Source organism: Chiloscyllium plagiosum, chromosome 3, assembly GCF_004010195.1.
Source record: "Chiloscyllium plagiosum isolate BGI_BamShark_2017 chromosome 3, ASM401019v2, whole genome shotgun sequence".
Classification (NCBI taxonomy): Eukaryota; Metazoa; Chordata; class Chondrichthyes; order Orectolobiformes; family Hemiscylliidae; genus Chiloscyllium; species Chiloscyllium plagiosum.
In genome coordinates, this window is record NC_057712.1 from 136675788 (window position 1) to 136680938 (window position 5151).

Below are 5151 nucleotides of genomic sequence, written 5' to 3' on the forward strand. Positions count from 1 at the left end.
AGGCCAGGCCCATCCTTTGCAACACCGGGGACAGGTAGAACCTCAGTACGTAGTGACACTTGGTGTTTGCGTACCGGGGATCCACGCACAGCTTGATGCAGCCACACACAAAGGTGGCCATCAGGGTGAGGGTGGCATTGGATGTATTTTTTCCCCCGTTGCCCAGATCTTTATACAGCGAGTCCCTTCGGACCCGGTCCATCTTTGACCTCCATATAAATTGGAAGATGGCCCAGGTGACTGCAGCGACACAGGTTCTGGGAATAGGCCAGACCTGTGCCATGTGTAACAGCAATGACAGTGCCTCACACCTGATGACCAGGTTTTTTCCCGCAATGGAGAGTGACCGTAGCTTCCATCTGCCCAGTTTCTGCCTCACTTTGCTGATACGCTCCTCCCAAGACTTCGCGCACGCCCCAGCCCCACCCCCCCTGAACCAAATACCCAGCACCTTCAGGTGGTCGGTCCTGACGGTGAAGGGGATCGAGGATTGGTCGGCCCAGTTCCCGAAGAGCATGGCCTCGCTCTTGCCTCGGTTTACCTTGGCCCCTGAGGCCCGTTCGAACTGATCACAAATGCACATGAGTCTGTGCACAGACAGCGGATCCGAGCAGAAAACGGCGATGTCATCCATGTACAGGGAGGCCTTAACCTGCAGGCCCCCGCTGCCAGGAATAGTCACCCCTCTCAGGCTCGCATCCTTCCTGATGGACTCGGCAAATGGCTCTATGCAGCACACAAACAAGGCAGGAGAGAGAGGGCAGCCCTGCCTGACTCCAGATCTGACTGGGAAGCTATCTGATTCCCACCCATTGATTGAGACTGCACTGACAATGTTGGTGTAGAGCAGATTCCCCTCCCAAAGCTCATTTTGGAGAGAACGTCTCTCATATATCTGTGTGATATTCTGTCAAAGGCTTTCTCCTGGTCCAGGCTGATCAGACAGGTGTCCAACCCTCTGTCCTGCACGTAGGCGATCATATCCCTGAGACTCTCGGCGATCTTCCTGCCCGGTACAGCACAGGTTTGGTCAGGGTGAATCACCGACCCCAGAGCAGTCCTGACCCGGTTGGCGATTACCTTTGACAGAATTTTGTAATCCGCATTCAACAGTGAGATTGGTCTCCAATTTTTGAGTTCCTCCCTCGCCCCCTTCCGCTTGTAGATGAGGGTGATGATGCCTTTCCTCATGGATTCACTCATGGTACCTGCCCAAAGCATACTGACATCCACCTCCAGCAGGTCCTGGCCAATCAAGTCCCACAGAGCGGAATAGAGCTCGACCGGTAAGCTATCGCTTCCGGGAGTTTTATTCTTTTCGAAGAACTCGAGGGCCTTGGTCAGCTCGTCCAGAGATAGCGGCTGTTCCAGCCTCTCCCGTGTTCTGTCGTCTCAGACCTCTGTGATAGAGGACAGGAACGACTGGGAGGCTGCGCTGTCGGTCGGCTTCGCGTCATACAGACTGGCATAGAAGGATTTACTGATCCTCATGATGTCAGCCTGAGATGACGTTATTGAGCCATCTTCTTCCTTCAGGCTGCTGAGCACGGAGCTCTCTTTGTGCACCTTCTGGAAGAAGAAACGTGAGCATGTCTCGTCCTGCTCCACCGAGCGGACCCTGGACCGGAAGATTATCTTGGAGGCCTCCAAGGCAAAGAGCGAGGCTTGCTGGCCCTTCACCTCCTTGAGGTCCTCCCTATCGTCTGCAGCAGGAGCAGGTTCTGCATACCTTCCTGGAGCTGGGACAGTTTTCCCCGCCTCTCTCTCGCCTCCTGAACACCTTTGAGGATGAAGAACCTCTTGAACAGGCTGGGGCTGTTTTCCCTGGAGTGTCAAAGGCCGAGGGGTGACCTTATAGAGGTTTACAAAATCATGAGGAGCATGGATAGGGTAAATAGGCAAAGTCTTTTCCCTGGGGTCGGGGAGTCCAGAACTAGAGGGCATAGGTTTAGGGTGAGAGGGGAAAGATATAAAATGGAAATAAAGGGCAACTTTTTCACTCAGAGGGTGGTACGTGTATGGAATGAGCTGCCAGAAGAAATAATGGAGGCTGGTATAATTGCAGCGTTTAAAAGGCATGTGGCTGAGTATATGAATAGGAAGGGTTTGGAGGGATACGAGCCGGGTGCTGGAAGGTGAGAGTAGATTAGGCTGGGATATCTGGTCGGCATGGACAGGTTGGACTGAAGGGTCTGTTTCCGTGCTCTACATCTCTCTGGCTGTGTGAACTGCTGAGGCTGACGATCTGCAACAGCACCAGGAACTGCTGGAGAGATTGTTCTTCTTGCTTTTCATTTTAACAGAGGGCAGATGAAAGAGAGGATTCCAAATCTTCGACAGAACAACCGAGATTGTCCCTCCTTAAAAACCATGAACACACAAACACTGACAAATCTCCGAGCTCAGGGCAGCAGGATGCCTTCTGGCCTGACCCAGTCAGACCCAGTCCACTGTTCAGGAAGCTCATGCACTCAGCTCCATTCCCCCCCAGCCCTGCCCACCAGATCCCAGAATCCCTACACCGTTAAAAAAGCTAGCTTTGTCTTAAAAACATTCACACTTTAAATTGCCAAAAGACAGATGGCTATGTTATAAATGGGACAATCCTATACATAAGGAACAATGTTCTGAAGATCAAGCAGTGCGTTAAATTGTCTCACATAACTGCTTTTACACTTGCACACTGTTGACATGCTGTTGTCTGTAAAGTGATGGTCATTTTATTCCACTACGGATCCAGGGTATTTTGGTCTTTTTGTGTTAGAATCCTTTCTCTGAAGCTTTCTTGGTTTCCTTGTGTTTTTATCCACATTGAGAGAGAAAGAGCAGCGAGATGTGAGAAGATTCGGGATATCTCTGGCTGCCCTGCAGCACTGGATTTGCAGGAACCTGCAGCTCAGCCGATATGAAGGCTGTCGTTAGTATTTCCCTGACTGAAATGGTGCCCATTCACCATTATCTTCCACAGCTAAAAATGTGCACCACTTGACTTTTCCAAGTAGTAGAGTTCTCCCTGTATTTCAGTTAGAACATAGAAAACATAGAACATAGAAGAATACAGCGCAGTACAGGCCCTTTGGCCCTCGATGTTGCACCGATCCAAGCCCACCTAACCTACACTAGCCCACTATCCTCCATATGCCTATCCAATGCCCATTTAAATGCCCATAAAGAGGAGAGTCCACCACTGCTACTGGCAGGGCAGTCCATGAACTCACGACTCGCTGAGTAAAGACTCACGACTCGCTGAGTTAGATTGCAGTCCAACTCCTACTTCAGTTTGTATGCGTTCCCTTCCACAGCAGAGGAGAAAGCCTCACAGAGATCTCAGCAAAGATTGCAAAATCAGGAGCAATCTGGATAAAATAAATATAGAGAAATTGTTTCCGCTTGTAAAAGGATTAAAGATGAGAGGGCATAGATTTAAAGAAGAGTTTTGCAGAAGTTGCAAATGTGACATGGGAAGAAAGTTTTCCCACAACCAATGATTTGTGTCTGAAATGGACTGTCTACCAGTGTGGTGGAGGTGGATTCAACTGAATATTCAAGAAGGCATTGGATAATTATTAAAAGATAAGCACTGTGTGGCAGTGGAGTGGGAAAAGACAGGAGAAAGGCACAAAATCTTAATTGTCACACAAAAACAGCAATTTCTGGAGAGACTCAGCAGGTTTTGCAACCATGTCGAGAGAAAATAGTTGACATTTTGAGTCCGGTGACCCTTCTTCAGAACGGAAACTCTCCAGGAAAAGAATAAAGAACCTTACAGCACAGGAACAGGCCCTACGGCCTCCAAGCCTATGCCAATCCAGATCCTCCATCTAAACCTGTCACCCTCTGCTCACTGGCCATTCATGTATCGGTCTAGGGTTGATATATATATGCTGATGATGGGGGAGGGAGGGGAAAGTAGTGAGTAGATAGATGGAGACAGAATCCAGAGAGAGAAAGAGGGAGAGAGAGAGAGAAAGGACAGAAAAGTTAAGGGGATTGTTGATTGTAAGCCAGGGAAGAGCAGAAGGGACATAGGTGATAATAGAGGTGACAAGTGGGTGAAAATGGGTTGGCTGTGGTGAAAACAACCCAATCACAACATGAGCTGAACTGGGTAAAAGATATGGAAGGAGATGATCAAACTGTAAAATTATTGAACTCGATATTGAGTCCAGAGGGCTGCAGGGTCCCCAAGCGGAAAATGAGATGCTGTTCTTCTCTGGAGCACTGCAGCAAGCCTGAGGCAGGGATGTTGCCCAGGGAACATGGTGGGGTGTTAACGTGACAGGCAACTGGAAGCACAGAGTTGTTTGTACAGACGGAAGGTAGGCATTCCCCAAAGCTAACGCCTAGTTTGCATCTCCTTCCCATCACACACTCAGTATGGAAGAGCTTTCCTGCTACTCAGCGTTGGATGCACAGCTCCTCCTCCCATTCTGCTGGCCTGCCTGCCTGCCTGACATTCGACTGCATTCGCTGCTTACAATGTATTCACCTCTGCGTTGGGGAAATGAAGTTTAGAATGGTGACTGCTTTGCAGAACACCTACATTCCAATCTTCTTCAAGGAAAGGTGACTGCACCCGAAACATTAAACTTGATTTCTCTCCACACATGCTGTGAGACCTGTTGAGCTTTTCCAGCAATTTCGATCCGACATATGCACTGTGCCTAATTGAATTCATGGTGAATATTTCGAGTCCAGTGATCCTTCTTCAGAACACTGTTTTCTCTTCACAGCTGTTGCCAGACCTGCTGGATTTCTCCAGCAATTTCTTTTTGTTCGTTTCAGATCTCCAGAATCTACAGACAATCATTTTATTTTTGATTAAATATATTGTCTAGTCTTTTCAAGTTATGATCTGTACTTGTAATTTCCTGTCCTAGTGCATAATTGCTGTTTTGTCTCATTGTTTCTGACATGACACTGTGAACTCGCTGCTTGTATTTTTCTTTTGTACTATCCTCTCTTTCGGGCCACTCTGCCCATCCATGGCCCTCTGTCCATCACCATCATCCTAAACATTGTACCAAAATGTGAACCTGGCCAATACCTTCTCCTGGGTGAACCAACCCCCAGTGATCACTGTTCATTCACCCACTCATTTGGGAGGGTCGGTCAGTCACACTTCCTGAAGAAGGGCCTGTGCCCGAAACG